This window comes from Haliotis asinina, chromosome 10 (assembly GCF_037392515.1).
Source record: "Haliotis asinina isolate JCU_RB_2024 chromosome 10, JCU_Hal_asi_v2, whole genome shotgun sequence".
Classification (NCBI taxonomy): Eukaryota; Metazoa; Mollusca; class Gastropoda; order Lepetellida; family Haliotidae; genus Haliotis; species Haliotis asinina.
This window is the reverse complement of record NC_090289.1, coordinates 7,278,505-7,300,424: the sequence shown is the minus strand read 5'-3', so window position 1 is coordinate 7,300,424 and position 21,920 is coordinate 7,278,505. Positions and strand designations below refer to the sequence as shown.

At 35.9% G+C, this 21,920-nt stretch overlaps 1 protein-coding gene across 1 annotated transcript in view; it reads right to left on the bottom strand.

Moving 5' to 3' along the window:
• LOC137298953 (serine/threonine-protein kinase DCLK3-like) overlaps positions 1-20,483 on the bottom strand; it is a 66,217-nt gene extending 45,734 nt beyond the window's left edge. Inside the window, exon 1 of the mRNA XM_067831347.1 lies at positions 20,387-20,483. The gene's annotated coding sequence lies outside the window, so the exon portion shown is untranslated. The remainder of the gene's footprint in view (positions 1-20,386) is intronic.
• Between the last annotated feature and the right edge of the window lie 1,437 nt (positions 20,484-21,920).

Sequence of the window (21,920 nt, the reverse complement as noted above, 5' to 3'; positions counted from 1 at the left end):
TTAATGAAAGCGAGAAAGACATAGATTTCATAAAGACAGCATTCTGCTAACATTATGAACTGTGCCGTAGTTCAAAACTTCATAGAATTCGATTTTCTATCATCAATTTACATGTTATGGAAAAGGAACCAACTTCATACACATTTGATTTATTTGGGATTACACTTTTTCAGTGCAGTACAGATCCTAATACCCATCCAGGATTCAAACCCAGACTTCCAGTGTCTGGCAACCATTGGCAACACACAAGTCAGCTTTCTAAATCACTCAGCCACTGTGACTTCCAAAAGCAGACTTTGTGGTCTGGTGAAAACGTGCATGATTCTCAGAGTGTGGGTTCAAATCCAAGATGGGACTCATCAAAACCAAAGCACCAGAATCGTAACATATGTTACATCTGAACACTTAACAGACTGCATTGAATATTTATTCTTTCACATTGTTCAACAAATACTGATCCGAGAAATTTCAGGATTGTATTACAGCTACCCAGGAGAACTTAATCAATGTCACATGACCCTCAGTATTCTTGGTAAAACCATTCTGATAACAACACAGTCATCAATAACTGACATGTCAGTGTTTGTTTGAGGTCCTGAAGCACAAAGAGCATTGCACATGCATCAATCTGATTTGGCAAAAATGAAAAAAAAATTGTTGAAAACAAATTGTTCAGAAATGATGATCTGTACTCTTATCTAAGATTACTTGTATGGAATAATCTGATCCGGAGAGACACAATTAACAGTCCCTCATTGATTCCGCGTCAAATTTTTAAGAATTCCGTGGCAAATTTAAGCAAATTTTGCACCCCATTTTTCAATATTCTGCAAAACATGCTTTTAGAAAATACAACAAAAACGTTATACAGACCTTCATGGTTTAATTCTCAAACTTAGATACAAAGATAAGTTGACAGTATACATCACATCTCTAGTGAGTTTGATGACAAAGCACCCACATCTTTTTTCTGTGTTTGAGAATTTAACACTCGCTGAAAGTTATTTCTCGCCTCTCAGTTGTAACTTTAATGCAGACGAAGAACTTCCGGTTTCATGCAAGCAACAATTTTATACCTAAGCAAAATCTGAAATAATTTTAATTTTCAAAATGATTGGTTTTGAGAATGTAATTGCACTGTCAAATTCATCCAATATTGTTTGAAAGATGCCTAAAACTTGCTTTATTATTAAAGTATCTTTAATCATGTTTATTTTGAAAATGTTGTCACAATAAATGTCAGTAGGTTTTATGTGTAACCAATCCTACTTTTGACATCAAACCTACTTTTCGTTTCGGCGGAAGTGAGCTTCACTCATTTTTTAAAATAAGCAAACTCCACCGCAGAAAAGTGGGAAATTCTGCACAGATTCTGCATGAAAATGTGTTTTCTGTAGACCAGACATTTTTCTGCATGGCAAGGTAAATTCCTCGATTTTTTCTGCAACCACGGAATCACGGAATCACGGAATCCAGGATTTATGTTGGGAAATACAAGCTAAGCTGTTAGTTGATAGTTCAGTTACCCCAATACAGATATGAGCTGATTAACACCAAAACATAGCAAAACTAACAAGGTAAAAGTCCAATGTCTCAACAGTCTTGGGTGTATGAGCAAAAAATATCATTTAGAAAATGACATACCATATGTTATATTTGGGATTACACTTTCTCATTAAGTACAGATTCAGGCCCCATATATTACTAAGAAAGTGAAATCCCAAATATGACATATGTTCCCATATCACCAGCAAAGTCAACAATCTGACCTACAGCTTGTTCAACTTGACCTGATCAAGTGAATACTAATACACTGCAGGACAGTGTCACAACTGGTTAGGTCTTATTATTATTGTGAAGGGGTGCATCTTTGCAGTTGATCGTTAACATGTCTGAACAGCTGACACAAAACTGTTGTTTGACATCTCAGAGTCAACAATGTCATAACTTTCTTTAAAAAAAGCTGCAGATGGTTTAATGTTTCCAATGTATGCATGCTTTGCATGAAAGCAACATTTGAAAACTCTCTCTGCTCCCTTATTTAATAAAGTTATCTCGACCTGCGTCTCATGCTATTTGACCTCCCAGGTCATGCATACACAGAGTAGCTCAGGTCAAGCTGAACAAGCTGTAATGTTCTCGCAGTCAGAAGTATTCCACTGTTGCAAAAGGTGTGCCAATACAAAAGGTGGATGTCAAAACACACCTATAGGCCTGTTTGGTTGTATATTCACAAGGAACTTGAGAACAATATCTAAGAAGCATACAAATCCATGTGTTAGGGAACTGACCAAACACATTGTGCTGCAAGACATCGCTGGAACCTTTGGACATGAAGACACATTAAGAGGTTCTGGCTACACATCACGATTTGGCGTACTGTAAATCATTAAATTTTTGCGAGCATGATATTTTTGCGAAAACTGCGAGTGAATTGAGCTCGCAAAAATATCATGACGCAATTTGCTGGTAGAATGTTATGAATAATCAGCAAACAACCTGTCCTATCTTTGCTTTATTACTCACCAGTTCATATTATTAACAATAGATCTAGACAATACATATATTAAGCATTGACAACAATGCAAAGAATGACTAATTACTCGCATTACTAAGTACTCATATGTCACATGTCAAACAATGGATACCTGAACAAAATTTACTCAATCAGTACGTCCGATAGTCCAGACAGGCACTAACCACACAAAACACATACCATGTCCTTAGAGGACCATAGGATAGGTTTCATGACACTTATCTAGAGATCAACAGCTTCACCTACACTGACTAAACTGGTCCTTCATCAGTGCCAATTTATTAGAGTCATTCCATTTAATCTAATCCCTTTGAACTGTTTTAAACTTATTTGGCCTATGCAGCCAGTGTTGTTTTTAGGAAAAATCACTGATTGCATACATGCGGAAGTACTCCACTGAATGATGTTCAAGATGAGCGGCAAACTTTAATATGTGATTGGATTTACTTCAGTTAAAACTTTCAAATGCAAGTAAGCTTTGAAACTGTCAAAGTAAACTATGTTTTGAGAATAAAGTAAGTCGCAAAAATATCGTGACGTAAAAACATCTGTTGGTCGCCACTCACAAAAATATCACCACCAAAAAATTTCTTAGTTTACAGTATTCACGTCTTGTTTCAAAGAAACATAGCATACATACAAATGCTGGAACATTCAATCGTACCCTTGGCAAAGATTAGTCTTAATATTTGGTTGCTTGTCCCATAACTGCAAACAGGGTAAGTATGCAGTGGAATCTGATGAGCAACATGTACATTCATGAAGTCCTGGATTCAGTCATGGGAAGACAGTTTGATTACCATCTTCTGATTGTCAAACTACAGAGGACTAACCTTTCTCTGTGAACAGGTAACCGATTATTTCAACAGAATGACCTGTTGGCTAGCCACAAGTACTGCACTGAGCTTGAATCAGAGTGTTTGAAATTAACTTTACTATGAAGAAGTAAGTACTTGCTACCTGGCTTAAAAATAGGTAGCAATGTCCCTTACTAGGTAGCAGCATATTTCATATAAAATACATCATATAATCAGTGGTAGCATGTTATGTATCTCTGCTCTTTTGATCTGCATACTGGATGTTATCAAGTTATGTAAAAATTATACCTTTTCTTGTATTAGCAGACAATATAAGTTACCGCATCGTGTCAAGGGAAATACAGAGTTTTGTCATAAACCCCATATTTCCCTCAACACGATGTGATAACACATTTATCTAGCTGAATGTTTTCACTAAATCAAAACAACACGCATCGAATCGACTTGTGTTTATATACGTGAGATGCCATGTTGACACCAGCTGATCGTTTGACCTCAATGCACCGCACATTACTAAAGGCTTGTCGATGCATGCTTTTCTCACTTCGTCGTCACTGAGGCGTAGCGGGGTGATATGACTTTCGTAGCGGGATTACACGACTTTTATACTCCCGCTCGCGGATCGTGATGGATGTACATGGTATTTTATCAGACTCACATGGCCCAGTCAAAACTCGACATTCTTACATGAGGCTAGATAATGTTTTATCATCCTTAAGCCTCAGGAAAAGATGAATGTCCATCATCAAACATATGAATCAGTAATGTTATACTTCTGCACATGTGCACTGAGCTGAATGGTTCTCTGTCGCAATTATGTAAGTATTGCCATGTGTAAGTAACCAAGAAAAGCTACGATGAGCAGGTTTTTTTTAATCGAAGTACCAGTATCAGTCAGTGTATATACATGATAAAGTGCTCAAGTGGAGGTATTTCCTTTGAAAATGACAGCTAATTGATGAACATAAGCGGTTTACAGGTAGCAAGTTGTTGTTACTGTGTGTTTTCCTTCAGGTAGCAAGTAGGATTTTGAATTGCAAATTTGCTACCTCAAAGTATTAATTTCAAACCCTGGATCACATATATTCAGGTCATCCAGTCAAGGAGATCCGATGATCAGAATTCTCAATTTTAATGTAGCTGTGGTAATCTGCTAAAAGCTGACATTCACGTAAAGGCAATATCCTTGACAACATTTTCCCATTACCAAGAGCTGAAATGACTCAGCTACACTATATCAATAGACAATTCTATACAACTATCACCATCAGTGAAAGGAAATCCATCTAGCAATCAATATAGTACAAAAGGTGTGAAATTGTCTCACTTCAGTTTGTAAACAATTGTCAACAAGGCATTCAACAATGAAGCTACCACTTCAAAAAAAATCCCAGTGTCCTAATAGTCAGTGTTAACTGATAGAACAGGTACCCAGATTCCCTTGATTGTTATAAGATGTTTAAAATGCAGGACATCTTCATGTGTAGTTTTTTTAAAACTTATTACAGGGTACTCTTGGTAATATTTCTCTAGAGTGACCTCTGTATGAAGAGTGAATCAGATGTGTCATGCCTTATGGTTATTATGGACAAGGATTTCCTTGATCAAATTAAACTTGGCGATTGAACAAAGACTACACAGTATTTGTTTTTAACACAGAAATAGCAATAATTCTTAATAACAGCTGAATACAAGAGATTTACACCACATTTACCAATATTCCAGCAATACCACCAGACATGGGCTTCCAGCATTGTACCTATATGTGGGGAATCAAAACCATATCTCCAGTGTTACGAACAAATACTTTAACCACAATGCTTTACAATGCTCATCCCTTTACACTTCTGCATTCCATAGGACTACACGTAGATAGTAATTCACTGATAATGTTTATGCATGTAACAATTCACATTCTGGAAACCCTAAACTGCATGGCGTACCTGACTGTGTGCTACTATATTGTGGTGTCTCTAAAGGTTGAGTCTCAGGACCCACGATGTTCATCACATGGATCACAAGGGTGGCAGACTCTGTTGGCAAGTGTTACAAGACCCACTGTTCGCTTGCTGAGAATACTCATCTAATGGACCCCTTTTGACAAAGACGGTTATCGGGAATCATTTATATAAACCAAAGGCAGCAAGAATCGGATGACAAGACAATTCACTCTACTTGTCAGAAAACAAAAACCTGATTGATGACAAGACCAAAATTAATGATCCAGGTCACCATAACAATGCTCGGCTTACCATGGAACAACAAGTCAGGCAGCTAAGAATGACATACTTACCATCTTCAGGCAACTGATCATGACAAATGCCGCAGGTGCCCTAGCCCAGTCACCAGTGATGGCTCAGCTTAATTGTTGTAACAGAATCATGCATTATCAATAGAATGTCCAGAACCTCTGTATCACACCTGCCCTCAATGAACACCACTAGCTAAGCAAGCACTGCTTTGTCTCGTCTATAGATGTCTTTGTGACGCCAGCCTTCTTTTCTCATAATCATACTCCTATATGATGACTTGTTTCTCAACACCAGAATCCCTTCCTAATGTCCCTAGACACAACTTTTCTTGATGGAACCAAATCCTTCTCCTACTGTCTACTTCTCTAACAAACCTCTTTAGTACTTGATGTCAAATCAGCTATCTACCTCAACCTTTCCATCAAAACTAAAATAACATTTATTCGCTTCCTACTGTGCCTTAGTTCAAGTTTGGGGCTTCTTTCTTTAAATTTTGTCTGTGTAGCACAAACCTGTGCACAGATTTGGTGTATTATACACAAGTGCATTTCTTCTACATTACTGTACATTGGACTAGTCAGGACTATAATAACGTGTTGGGCTTTTTTGTGGCAGCCGACTGAGATACCAGTCACTGTTACATCGTGTCCAAATGATTCTGAATTATTGCCTGTCATTCACTTCATTCAAGCAAACATTTGAACGAATACTTTCTTCAATACTGCTGGTATTGAAAACGGTTGTTGTGACATGACCTGCAATGGGGATGACTTAAAACAAACCCCATAGCTTTGAATAGATCTAATGACCCTGAAATCAAGTTTTTCTGTTAAGTACTTGGTCCAACCGTCAGCATCCAACATAGTTTATGCATTAAAAATTCTTAATACCAGCACACATATCGGGAAGATTCTCAAACAACAAATACTCTTTATATCATTCCCATGCAAACAACAAACAAGTGTGTTTGTGCTGCATTATTTAATCTGTAATTGGCTTCTGTGCTAAGCAGGTATAAATCAATACTTAAACACCGTCTTCACAACAGAGCATGTTTAAATAGGGCTCAAACTGATGTCCAGACAGCACAAACCAATCTACTGAACATTTGACATCCTGAAAATGGAACATTATGGCCTGTTCTCTAACATGATGAAGTTTTAATCCTTTAACTGGGGCATTCATCAATATAACAACTGAAGTTGGCAGAAGCTATTCAAAACATCATCACTGACATCAGACAATACCTGGATGGGAAATGATCACTTTACTATGGAAACAAAACAAATACACACTAGAGAACACCATCAGGTAAATACGGATAGGCTCTTCTTTCATGGACAGTCAGCAATACTGCAGAAAATAACCGGTAAATATTTTATACTCAAATAAGATGAACCTACAGTATCAAGATACAATGAAAGACAATCATTGTAAGTGTCTAAGTAAGGAATTTATTAGTATATGGGTCATCTGTAATTGATTAATTGCAAATTACAGCAAACACTGGTGCAGTATAAGCCAAAAGCAGAGTATGTACCCACGTATTTCGCTATTGTACTTTTTCAAAGTATTCCTGCTGATGAATACAAAACAGTCCACAGAGGTTGTGTTATTCCATTTTCTATTTACAAAATGCATTGAAAGGTCCTATGAACCTAACATTCTTCTTCTTTCCTTGTTTCACCTAAAACTTGGGATCATTAATAACAATTTCTTACTTGTGTCAATACCAAATGATTATTTTAGCCCTAAGGAAGAAGCAAAAAAATCTGCTAGCATCTGTTTCATGTCTGTCAAAACAAAATTCAAACAATATTTATCTTTCTTACAAAAACAAAATCCAAACAATCTTGTGTAGACTTATATCAGAATTGAAAATTTTAACTATAAATTGTATTATATACAGGTATCCTATCTCTGAATCAAATTCCTTAATGAAATTCTCCACCTACATTCCATGCATCATTGGTATGCATATAAACATTTTATCTCCATAATCAAAACAGTTTTGAGTGTCTTAACAGTGTATCAGTGCAACATGCTCATGAAGCAGTTCCCAATTCCCATACCAAACACAAGAAAGGAATCCAACTCCAGCAACAGGCTGCATGACAATGGGACAGGTTCATTCAGAATGGCAACTTAACCTATCAAACAAAACACCCACATTAGACATCTAAGTCTGTTCAAACGTCTGTGGTCAAAGATAAATGGTTCAGTGCCTGGGGTCACAAAGCTGTCAAATACTCCAGAAGACAGTTTGACATAAAAAAAACCTGTCTTGTTATGCAACGGCATGATCAATAGGTTGTTAATTATGCATTATTCAGATAAATAGAAGAATGAAGCTTTGGTATAGTGTGGCATGCATGGCTTTGTGTTTTGCATGCACTGAATATGGATACCCTTGTACTTCTTTAGTTATGCTTAAGTGATTTGCTAAGCCCCCCAAAATTATGGCATGGTTCCGATTACAGCAGTTTCTATAATAGGGTAGGTAGGGAGGACTTTTAGGGTTGAAATATTATACCTGGCCAGTCAGGTAAACTTAATCACAAGATTTATGCCAACTCATTAATTGTAGTTTGATCAAATCTGGGAACTCCCGAATGGGAACTCCAGATTACTAACGATACTGAGCTACATACATTTCTCAGACAGCACCTCAATGATCTATAAATATATCAAACGTCAAACATTTTATTCATTATGGACCATTAAGTGCAGTAATTTGAGGGAAATTCTGTTTCCATTACATTGAGATGTATATTTTGCAGCATATGCAAAGTTCAAGCATGTATTTGGAGGTAAGTGCTGTAACAGTCATGGTAAGTAAACAGGTCAGTGTAGCATGGACTGTGGTTAATCAGTGTTATCTCATCATGTCAGGGATTCATGCAACACTGTATGGAATATCTACTTGGCCACCATTATACATATGAGCAGGCATTGTTCGTCTGTCATTAACATCATACATGATTAACAAATACATTAATGTATCATCAATACTGCAATAGGACATTTTGCAACAACATTGATCAAAATGGCATTGTCAAATCAGCTGACAATGCTGCTAGAAGTTCTTGATGACCATACTGCCGCTAAAAACAGGTTTGTAAGTCCACTGAATTTAACAATGCTTTGGTTTCCCAACACTTTGAAGAATGTCCAGGTAACATCACAGCTGCCTCACCTCACCTGAATGAGCGTTTAGACACCTCAAAGACATTGTCATAATGGTGCAGCTTCATAATGTGTTTTTGAACAGAAACTCTTGCTTTGTGGACCTACCAGTGTTATTTTCAAGAATAAGGGAAAACAATAAAACTTAATTTTCCCCACTCCAAAAATAAATCCTATGTTTTCATTGGCCAAAAATGTAAACTTGTGAGAAAATCCTTTTCTTAGGTTGTTTTTTTCTCCCATACACACTTCATAATTCGCCAAAAATTATCTACTTTTAGTATTTGAATGAATATCACTTTGACAGGTGATTTCCTGTTTTCCCTCATGCCAATAGTTTTTTTTACGACAAAAATACATAGCACAAGAAACAAAATTGGTCTGGTTGTTTTGCGAAAAATAAAATACATAGCACAAGAAACAAAATTGGTCTGGTTGTTTTGCGAAAAATAAAATTACAAACTAGGTCTGTTTGTCCGTGGTTCACAATAATACATTATCATCTTGATGATATATTACTCTATGTTCAGTTTATTACTGTGAATGGTTTATTGTGCAACACAAACAAGAACCACTAAGGTGAATATTACATGCTAAACACCAGCACCAACAGTCTCTGTAGTTAACATGGGAGGAATACAACTCTGAACACAAGAAGACACTTGCTGCCCTTTGAAACTCTTTCTTTGTTTTACAGGTAAGTATTTAACCAAATATTGTGTGTTGATTACAAAGACATTTCTAAACACCTTTCCAGTGATTCACTACTGTCTTTTTCAGGCTGCAGAAACTCACCACAGTATACATTCTAGCCCAGACTGATTCTCAAGATGTCAGTTTTGTATTTGCTAAGAAGTCTTCAACCATTCAGATATGGAGACTGCAATGTTGGATTGAACATATGTCAGACAACCTGGGTGGAGTTGTAGAAAACAATCCTAGCTACTAAGGTTGTTTTGCACAATGACATAAACAAGTATGGGGTGGCGAGATTGTCTAGTGGTTAAAGGATTCATTCATCCCTGCGAGGACCTGGGTTCGACTGCCCACATGGGTACAATGAGTGAAGTCCATTTCTGGTTTCCCCTACCAAAATGTTGAGGAATATTGCTAAAAAGGCATAAAACTACACTTCCTCACTCACTTAAATCTAAACACTAAAAATAACATGAGTATATGTTAAGGTAACAGCCAGCGTGCACAAAGTGATCTTTGCGCTACAATGATTGTAACTCAAGTACATGAAGTTACATGATATTATTATTTGTACTCATCATCAAACTGGTCCAATGGGACAAAACCTTTTGTGTTATGAAATATTAATTCTGTCAATATTTTCATACTTTTATTATCCTCTAGCCTCTGGACTTATTGACCAAGAAATACCTTCAAGAACAAAACTGACAGTTCTTGCCTGCAGTGGTATTTCATTACCATCAACAAACAGCAGATGTCTTTTTATAGGGGAAAGTCTATGAAGCATAGTTATTGAACCAAAGTAACACAGATCATCAGAACTATCTTCTCAGTCTTAAAAGGCATTCACATGATCGATAGTGCTAATTTTGCCTGTCACAATGGTCACTTACACAAAGTCACGCCTACCTAAGATAGATTGTTACAGTATCTCACTACATACATAGCAACTGAAACACTGAGCCATTTATTGACAATGATACCTGTCATAGGTGAGTGAAGCAGTATCATGTTTGAATAAGACGCCTCTGCTAAGCTAATCAATGTTGACACTGTACAGAGCAACTGTTTCTTTCACTCTGTTTATTGGAGCAGCTATCAAACACTGAACTAGTGCACAGACCATGCCATGTGGATTGGTAGCATGATAATCAACTGCAAATGTATAAGATGTTCCCCCTTCCATTTCTTGACTGTTACAACTTGCAACAGCTAAAAATAGATTACAGGGACTTTTACAAAGATTCATCATTAATTTCTGACTTCACATATGCAAACTCATGAAGTCTTTCACATATTCATCAATGAATTCACAATGTTCTTCCGAAAGTTGTCAGATGCCCCATACCACTGGCACTGTGTAAACAAAAACTGTGACCTTTCCTATATTTGGATGTCTCATGACTTGATGCCTAAATTACGAAAACCTACTAATCATTTGACACCTGCAGTTTTTGTCCTATATTCATAATTCTCGCCAAGGAACAAAACATATTTTCTTATCATTGTTTTCCCCCCGTCTATATAATAGTTTCCTTTAATTCCACTCATTAGATGCCACAGTATGAGAACAACACAGTACAGTTCTTACCCACAATAAAGCGACATTCCATTTTGAAGAAAATAGACTTGCATGAAGACTCACACGGATAGTACACATCTTGAGACAAACTAATGAGACTACTAACAACACAAGATACTATGTACTCATCTAAACTTGACTATGTACAGCAACCAGTTAGGTAATGATCCTGATCACCAGATTGCTGTCACATTCTGTGTTTTCAAAATTATTCTAAAGGTAGTTAGATAATCATGAACTTTACAGGAACAAAATATTTTGAAAATGTTCATCAAGTAATCCAAAATCCTAATGTTGTCACACAAAAACCACTGTAAAGCTGAAAACATTAAATTAACTAAATCAAACCAACCTTGGTGAATAACATTTCATCCATCCTTATTTGACTGCACTCAGCTTCAGAGAATCAACAGGACTGAGATATTTAATATTCAATAATCCTGTAAAAGGTTGTCAGGATGACATAATAACTAACATGCACTCTAAAATACACTTTGCTGATCTGTCATAGAATTCACACTAAACTGAAGAAGAGGATTAACTGAAGTTATCGCTTGTTTTAAAAACAAATCTTAAGTGTCATCCATTCTTGTACTGATCTTAAAAGCTTTTAGTTTACAAAAGAAAATTAAAATCAACATAAAATATAAGTAACCCTGTGCACTTGAAAGAACCCATGAATCCATTGGTAGATGACCGAATGGTGGCCACATGAATACATAAACACCTTGTGGCGGGTACAGTAAACATGGTTAAAGTACTGTGACAATGTGTCCCAGTCCACGCAGCTGTGAATGGTGTCGCGTAAGGATGGGAAAGACTCAGCGTGCAGTGGCAGCAAGAGTGAGATGAGATTGAAAATATGAGCTGTTGTGATGGACATCCAATGATTGTGCCTTTGAGCAGCTGAACTGGATATCAGAATTGTACAAAATTAGTATAAGAAATGTGCTTTATGGAAATGTGCTTTAGCCACTTGAATCTACTGACAGATCTCTCTACTTTTCATCAGGACATTTCTGTACATAAGGAAATAACAGAATATTAAGAAGTCAACTTTGTTGAAGGAAATATATACCAATTCACTGCAAAGAAAAGAATTTTTATGGACGTCAACTTCTTTAATATGAGGAACACGTTTCAGAGTATATACTTCATCAGGTTAATGATTGGTATGAAACAGATAGTACATGAATGCACATGTAAGAACAACAAACGTAATAAGACACCAAAGATGCAAGCAAAACAATGGAAGAAATGGAAACAATGACTTAAAAGTTAATTAGCACTGAATCGTATGGCTGCACAACATAACCAGTTTACGGGTATTTCCTGGTTCCGACTTGAAATGGATACGTATTGCGATATGCTGATCAAGAACCGGTATTTCAACATACTTTAGGAAAACTTTGTAACACTCGGAAATGTTCAGATATTTCCTTTTTTCACATCGGATATCAAGATAAGTTCTGTTTGAAGCTGTGTTTTCAGTTTTTTTCAAGTGTTTTTAAATGTTTTGGATCTGAATTTTGTAAATGTTTTCAGGATAAAAAGTTTTTATTAAAGCTTAATGCAATATTGCTTTTGCATTGCAATATATGAAAATTCTCTGCAATACCCACCCCTACTGAATGGACAGCAACACTTGTTAATTAGTGCTGAATAAAAGCCAACATTTAACAGTTAGGTAGTGTTGATAGATGATGAACAATGGACATCTGGAGGCCAATGTGTGCAGCAAACTTCAGTTTATATAATGAACTAAAACTACATAGGTCACTTTGAATCAGTTTCTTCAGCTAACTGCACATCCTCCAATATAACCATTCTTATACATCAGAAACTTTGGTCTGAAAGCTATGCCTACACATATTAAGCATTTACAAGAATCAAGGATTATTGGTTTATCAGAAATTTCTTCAGTTCATCATTCAGAAAGGGAAAAAAACAGATTTCATGAGACTGGAGATGTGTGATCCCCAAAACTAACTGCATCAGTACTGGTGGCATTGGCAGCAGGTGGGTAATGATGGTATCTTAACAGTAATATGTACCAGGTAGATCATGTTGCTTAAAAACATCACCTAAACACACAATAAGTTGCAAAAAAAGACTTGGTCACAATTTGACATGTTTAAGTCATCAATATTTTCTACCAAATCACAGGTGAAAAGGGTTTACAGTGGCTGTCAAATTCTTGTTGTACACAGAAACTCAAACATGTTTTAAACTACTTGACGAAGAAACATGATCCCTGGTCGTAAACATTACAGGGCCTTATATATGTTAGTAACGGTAGTACTTATCAGGGTGTCGGAAATGCATTGATTTGTAGTGTAGCATAAACATGAGGACAAAGTCAATTGAATCCCATGCGATGGTAAGTGTTTGTGAAATAAATAAATGAAACATGTTGCCATGGAAATTCAATGAAACATTCTTTTATGAAAATACAAAACCTTTAAAAGATACCAGCTTAAATACTAGTCCTATCTACATGATTTAATGTGATACATCTGTGAAAGATCTGCTCCAGAAACATGCACTACCCCTATTTTCAGTCTAAATCAAAGTTGTTGCATTGGAAACTCAACAGATATTTGTTTAATAATCCTATGCTATCAAAATACACCACTTAACCACTTGTTTTATCTGTGAACCAACTTTGGTGAAGAAATATTGCATGGTTTAAAACATCAACATATCTGAGGGGTACAAAATGGACGTACATATGGACTTAAGTGTGGACAGACGGATGCTGTTCATTTAAATATCTCCTTCAAAAACAAATGTAACAGAACCAATATTAACAGTTTGTAATGAATTTCCTCATGCATAACTCAGTTATACAACTACAACTACATATATACAACTACAAAATACAAACAAACCTGAACCAATTCCATCAAATTATCGACAGTTAATTAACCCAACTAAATTTTTTTAATGGCTGCAATGGTAACTGAAAAACATGTCTGCCATAAAATAACCCATGTCTGACTATTGAGCACCTACATCAGTGTGGCTTACCAGTAATTAAAACATAGAGATTTTTGTAAACAACATGCAGAGGCTGACTAAGAAAGGGGATGACATGGTGATGATGTGTGAGTCCACTGTTTGTTTATCATGTCAACCTAATATTGCTTGGCGCTCGCAAACATTTGTTTGCTTGGCTCAGAGTTACTTATATACCAAAGCTGTAAATAAAGCAAATGTTAAAACAGTCTAAAGCAGACAAACACAATATTTACCAAGCCTTTAGTGTTCTTTGTCTAGCTGAAACTATCAAAACTTATTACAGAAATACAAATTCAGTCTTGGATAGAAGTTTGTTACGACAGCAGCTAACACTATTTCCACCTACATATAGAAAAAACAGAATTCTGTGCATGACCAGAAGGAAGCCTTGGGTTAGGGTTAGGGTTAGGGTTAAGGTTTGACACCTATATACAACAGATGGGGGTAGCTAAAACAGTGGTACTGGTATGAGTAAAGTTTTCCAAAAATTTGATTTCATTTTACATGAGAGCTTACTCAAATACTTAGCCACCAACTGCAGGAGGCAATACTTGGATTGCATGTTAAAAAAACAGCATAGGAATGAAATTAATAAAATCCAAGTCAGAAATAAACATATAGATATCATTAGTCTGGTACATATATGTAGTTACTTTCTGACAAAATTTAGAAGATCCATCATTCACTTTCAAAACTGTGCATTTCCCAATACAAAATGTTGTGTTTGACCGAGTCAATAAAACACCAACATGAGACTACAGACTACAAGTGAGAAATTTAAAGAGGAGATTGCACACAAGCATTAGCATGCAGTTCCACCCTTGTGTTAAAAAATGAGAAAGTAATAAAGGATTTATAAGTCCCCCATTGTAAGAGCTGACGTTTGGAGTTGAATAATTACATGATCCGTTCAGGCTGCAGTGACTGTAAATCTTTAAAGTCAATTCTGCACTGTCAACTGTAGTGTACACAACACTTATATCTTTATTAGGCCATTAATCAGTGTTGTGTCTTTCTCCGCTTTCAGGTCACAATGCAATTCTATATTTGGATAATGAAATGTCCTACAAATCCATGGCGGTGAGGTAGTGAGGTAGTTAAAACTACTGCTCGCCAACCTGAAGACCAAGGTTCGATCCTCCACATGAGTTCAATATGTGAATCCAATTCCTGGTGTCATCCGCTCTGATACTGTTGGAATATTGCTAAAATTGCAGTAAAACTAGGCTCACTCACTTACTCATTGACACAGCTTTTGACAAAAGGTGGGGTGAGTGAGTGAGTATGGTTTACACATCTTTGAACAGTATACTGGTTACAGAATGGTATATTAGGGTGTAAAATCTAAGGTAATATTTTGTCAGGACCAAAATGTGTTAGGTGCAGAAAAAAAAGAAACAAAATCAGGGAAATTTGGATTTTATACTGAATCCAAATCCATATTAAAAAGTGCTTAGACCACTTCATACACTAGTCAATATAAGCTAAAAATATACTACTATACAGTCAATCTTGTCTATCTGAACACAAGTCTTTACATATATTCTCTGGAAAATGTATTTCCAGATGTCTGAACCATTTTACATTTACCTTCCTATCAAAATTCTTAAAAGGCTAAAACAAAACCCACTCAATTATATAATCTTGCAGTTTGTTTTTTTTCTTGCTGTTTGTTTTAGGACTATGCTGTCAAAAACTACATCGATCGAGTGAATTCAGATGACTAGGTCAAAAAAATTTGTAATAATACCTCACTATACTATTGATTTACCGTTTATCTTGTATTTCCTGTCAGATGACAGATTTATATACTACACGTTATCTAAATTGGATATACCACTCAGCTTTTCACCTGCTTTCTCCAAATCAGCCAGTGAAGATCCAAGTTTGATTCCCCACATTGGTACAGTGTGTGAAGCACATTTGTGGTGTCCACTGCAATGATATTGCAAAAATATTGCTAAAAGTGGCATATGACTAAACTAACTCACCCACGCACTCCAGAGATTTCAAGAAAATACCTGCATGAAATCTTGGTGCAGTGGTTGGACAATACAGCATCTGGAAACACTGTTATATATTGAAGCATTGTTATGTTAGTTCCTACATTTATAAAACATGACCAAGCCTGACCCGAATGCTCTTAACTATCTCTTAATACAACAATCATGGGTCTTTGATTTCTTGTCTAGTTCTCTACAGAAACCAGCCATCACTAATTTGGGGATGAAGAAAGTGTCAAATGTTCCTGATCAAGGTATTCTCAGATTCAGAATCCCAGTAGCTTGTAGAGGTGTGTTTAGTGGCATATGTCAAACTGCAGTGAGTACATCTCTCACGCATTGTGGCACCAATGCAATTTTCAAACTTCAGTACATGTCAGTCTAACAAAGAATTTTACATCATACTTACAGTTATGTTCCTTGCCCACAAACATAAATATCCTTTCTGGAGAGTAAATAAATAACTGCCTGAAGACATGAAACTGTTCTGATCAGCAATTCCTACATCATTTGTTCATTTTAAGCCACTTTTTTCCCTTCATCAAGTGAATACAGAGTAAGTATACTCAATATTAATAATTATCAGAAATTATGCCTAGTAAAGACAAAATACCACAACAATGATATTTCTACTCAAAACTACACTATTTTCATAGGGCAACATTAATAAGTCATCATCTTTGAACCTCTCATCAGTAGTCTCCCCTTTCAAACATTAAGTAGAATCAATCATAGATCACAATAAGTGTCAAGATACATGTAACACAATCTTCAGTATACCTAGTGCTGGACATTATCCAAATATTTGCTAACGGAAGCAGCCACCATAAACCATTAGCACAAACAAACTGGCATGCCATGGTCACCTGATACCTAGCTAATGTTTCGTGTTACCTGACAAAACATTTACAGCTGTTCTTCTGGAAAAGACTTGTGGCATATTCTATTGTTATCTTTATGATAATATCACAACGTAGAAGGCATGGGTAATGACAAGTGCATTATTATCATATTTCCCCCTATATATATATATATTTAGAACAAATTTATTTGTATTATATGGTGTCATAATGTATCTTGGTTAATCTACAATTTGACAAAATACATCAGACCACCTCTTGCTGTGCATTCTTTATCATCATTGTTGTTCTGCTCATAGAGACATTGTCTAAAATGGTAACTTCACAGGCGACTTAGGCAAAAATGTATGCCTAATTCATTTACAAAGTATTATTCCATGTATCTGCAGGCAAAGGGATCAGACATATCCATACACAAGTGAAGGATAAGCTGTAATTAACTGCTTTTAATCAGGTTTAACGATCACATAAATGACCTGTTTTCTTTGCCAAAATAAAATACAGAGTGGTCAGGGCCCTTAGCTTCTAGAATGCCTGCTTGATTGGTGTTCTAGAAGATTGTAGGTAAATAACACCTTCTTGCCCACAACATTTAGAAATGTTTTAGTGTAGATTCTCATTCCATAACCAAAGTAAAGTGGATGCAAGAAGCTCCAATTAAACATCCATGCAGCTGCATTTTTCTTGTGAAAGTTTCAATTATTTCCAAAGAATATGAAGAAGAGAGCCATTCCAATAAATGATAACACAAACGTTGAATATTGAGAAAAAGTCTTTTAGAGGTGAAAGAGTATGAGCCACATACAGCAATATTCAGATTATTTGATGGCTACAGACTGAAAACCAAATTATGAGTGATAAAAAGATTCTTCAGTTATTACTATTTTGGAAGGACTTTGCTGATCATAAAGAGATTTCTCATAATGGCCCTCAAGCACCGGTTCACAAAGAAAAATAAAAGACACTGTCCAAATTCAAAGCCTATGAAAATCTCATTCATTCTTGCACACTCAGTGAAAAATATTCTATTAAATAACTCTAAATTCCACTGAAAATGCTGATAACACCCATATTCAGTAAAGTTGTCTCTATCATTTTTGCAGACTTGGAAGACTTCATACAATGCCAGCAAAGACCATACATGGTCTCTGATGCAAGTTAAGCCCTACAAAATGCAGACAAAACAGCTGCATGGCATCCATTTTGAGGACAAATGTTTGTATGAGTACAATGTTGTGATGTCAAGGTGCCTTTGAGCACCCTTCACTTATCACTGAATAATTTAACCTTATTCATGTGCTACTAATCAGATGTGAACCATTTACTATTTACTATTTACTAATGTACATTATCCTTTACAGTTCATTATCCTTTAAAATTCAGACACCCTACTTCATCAATGGCATAAAAAATCTGTGAGCATTTTACACTTGGCCCTGCCATGATGTATCTGTCATAATTTCAAAATAATTCTTTATAAGGTCATATAGAAAAATAATCATTTCATATCATTTCAAAAATTTTGTGTTTGACCAGCTGATTATATTTTCACAATTTTTTTTATTTCAGTGTTTGCCAGGATACAGAAAACCTACATACCTGACTCACATAAACATGTCCATGACTCCCTCTAAAGACCCCAGGGTGTCATGATGACTCCTGAATTTTTATGCTTAGGGCAGACACTGCTATTTTATGTAAAAAAAACAACAGCTTGATTTCTGAGGAAATCTACACCTTTTCTACACTAGAAAATATAAACATAGAAGTGTGAAAAATACATTTTGTGAGTCAAATTGCATTTTCTCTAGCATAAATAGTCAAAGCGATCTTTGGGTTGGTAAAACTTTGGGTTCGGCTGGTAGTGAGAATCAAGAATATCTTTAGATATGGCCTAACCCATCTGACACACATATTGTATATATTTTCAAAATATAATAGTATATATGCTAAACGACTTGTTACAATTGACTGATGAAATTATATTGCAGTGGTCAACATTATCTGGTAGACTGTTATATGAAGAGATTTTAAAGATTGTGCTTTTTGTTTGATGTCAGGACAACCTCCTTGTGCAAATGCTTGGTTATTCGAAAACAACTGATTTTGTTCATAAGAAAACAGATACTTCCTCCTATATCTCTATATCTCTGAGTGTAACATGTTTTAAAGTTAAAATTGTGATTATTTATATCACCTTCTCAATTTGTTAAACACAATACTTCATTGCTGGGAAAATTCTTACTCCTGCCAGTGAACTTTACAGAGTGGATATGAACTCATAAGATAAAGGCATGGAATTCTTCAGCAGTTTTAAGACATAAAGAAATAAACGTTTCAATCAACTTAGATAATTTTCATGCTTCAGAGCTCAAAAAGCAATTAATATATCAGTATGACTCTGAAATCTAATGAAAGGTTCATTTTACGGTTTGTTGAACATTTGGGAACTTATTCTTACTTCCAAGGAAACATAATCATTTTTCACTGGAGATAAAAGAAATCCTGCATATGACTCTATCTTACCCTTAAATATCTGTCATCAAAATCAAATGCTAGAAAACAAACAGAGTCAATCACTGACTAAAAGGAGACTCTAAGAATAAATTGCCATGCCCTTTGCAACATTTACACAATGTCCTACACATATTAGTGTAATGATTCATTCACATTCACTGACATAATGAAAGTTATCATGAAGTGTCTGGTGGTTTTATGACAGCTTTCTAAAACTGCAACTAACAGCAGAAAAGTACATTGTAACTAATCGAATTTGATAGGAAAACAACTAACACGAAAAAAAGAAATACTTTTTCAGTTGTTTCTTTTCTTGCTGGCAGCAGTATACATGTGACCAGAGACCATATAATAGATATTATATGGTCTCTGATGTGACCATCATGGTCCAACTTCTTTCCTCTCCTGACACTTTCTATCACTTTCCTTTTTTTCCTGTTACTTTTTTTCTGTTTCGTTTTTGCCTGTTACTTTTTTTCCTACATTCACGTGACCTAAGTCGAGTGCTGTCTGGCACTACTTGACTGATATTGATAATATGCTATACCACACAAACTGTCTGTAAATATGGCCACTGTTGGATTTACACCAAATTTGTATCTATCCAGTTTTGTTCAGTAAGTATATCTTGTGATAGCTCACTGGTCACTAATTACTAACAAGTCAAACGAGACGAACAATTTATCGCTGACCAATATCGACTCAACTGTATTAATATTCGATTTCCCACCATTGTCGATCTCGCGGGCACCTGTTTTGATTAGCAGCGAGTAACGTTTTATCGCGTCCTTAGTAATGGAAACAAAATGTCTCTGTTTACGTTGTGACACGATACACTACACATTTCATCGATGCTATACAGAGGAACGGTACAAATCTCACACGTGAGGAAGTGTTTTAAAACTTGTAACTTACAGTCAGTGTTTCAGCTGCAAATATCCATAACAACAAGTACATATATCCAGACCGAACTTCGCCATCTTGGTTGCCCCGACCCCCGACCTTCATATTTGCATATTGTCAAAAGGTCATATCCGTTCTATAAATTGGTGATCGCTCAGTCTACCATGCTGTCAACAACAGTGATGTTTTTTTAAAGATACAAGTACCTTTGGCTATTAACAGCTGACTACATTAATGAGTTCTAATTTTGCTCATTTTTTTAGAATTGCTTGATCGACATTGGAGAAGCTGGTGAGTCAAAGGTGAAGCGACGTTATGGATAACACCTTGTTTATGCTTATTGCTTTAACAGACTGGCAGATTTTAACCGTTACAATTTGTTATGTGCTTTATTACTTACGTGTAGTTTATAAATCAACTGCACAGTTTCATTACCAAACATTTCGCTATGTTCCCTCTTTTTTGGATAATAACAAATGAAATATGGCTATGTCAGAATGCAGAAACAATATAATGGCGGGCATATTGACTATGATTTCTTTGACTTTGAATGAAATACATATTTTACGACTGACAATGTTTGTCTACTTAGCAATAAATATGTTTATCCTTCGTCATTACTCCAGCCTGTTATGCATTTTATTTGGTCCGATGGAACCACCTTTTTCACCCATTCCGTTGTGGAACACTTTCGTTAATGTAATTACGAGAGCACATTAACTTGTGCATAGCAATGAAAAATTCCATATTCGTTATCACATGATTCACTGTTAATGGCACGTGTGCCTATCAAAGTCACTTGAATTAAAGTAATGTATTGCACAATAGAAACTTCATCTAGCTTACAAAAAACGTAGTGGCGCGTGGTGAAGATTGGCATTTGATGTAGAAACAGAGACTTCACACACAACCCTGACTTTAAAAAACAACGTGAAATAATACATATTTCCACGACTCTATTCATCCGCGCATATAATGCATGTTAGCATTATGTCTAAAATTATTGTTACTTTACAACTGCATATGAATTCTAGCTTTTTGTTATTGTGGCGTCACAAAGTTGGCGTCATACTTCACTGGACATAAAATGCTGAATTCTGTATATTCTTTTATTACTCGCCCGTTGAAGATATCATTTAGGGGATAAACATCATATGTTAGACAATTTCCGGGTGTTGAGTATTTTAAGCCCGGGAATATTTCATTTGAAACCTCCGGCTGACGCCAAGTGTATTCCTGGGCTTCAAACTGCTGGATGAAATAAACTCTGCATAGCTGACAGATATACATACATTCCATGTCTCGTAACTCCTCAACTTTAAATCTTCCCTTCCAAAATAGGGAGAACGGTGCCTGATCGACACGACGTCGATTATGTATTGTACCTGACGGATTCAGCTGACATCGGAAAATCAATAACAGATATCGACTACCTGAGGCAATACCCAATTAAGGAATATGTGGCAGTGCAGAATGGCGCCGCCGCGCGGAAACGCATCTGTATAATGTATAAGTGAAAGCTCAACCATTCCGCCTCGTAAGAAGC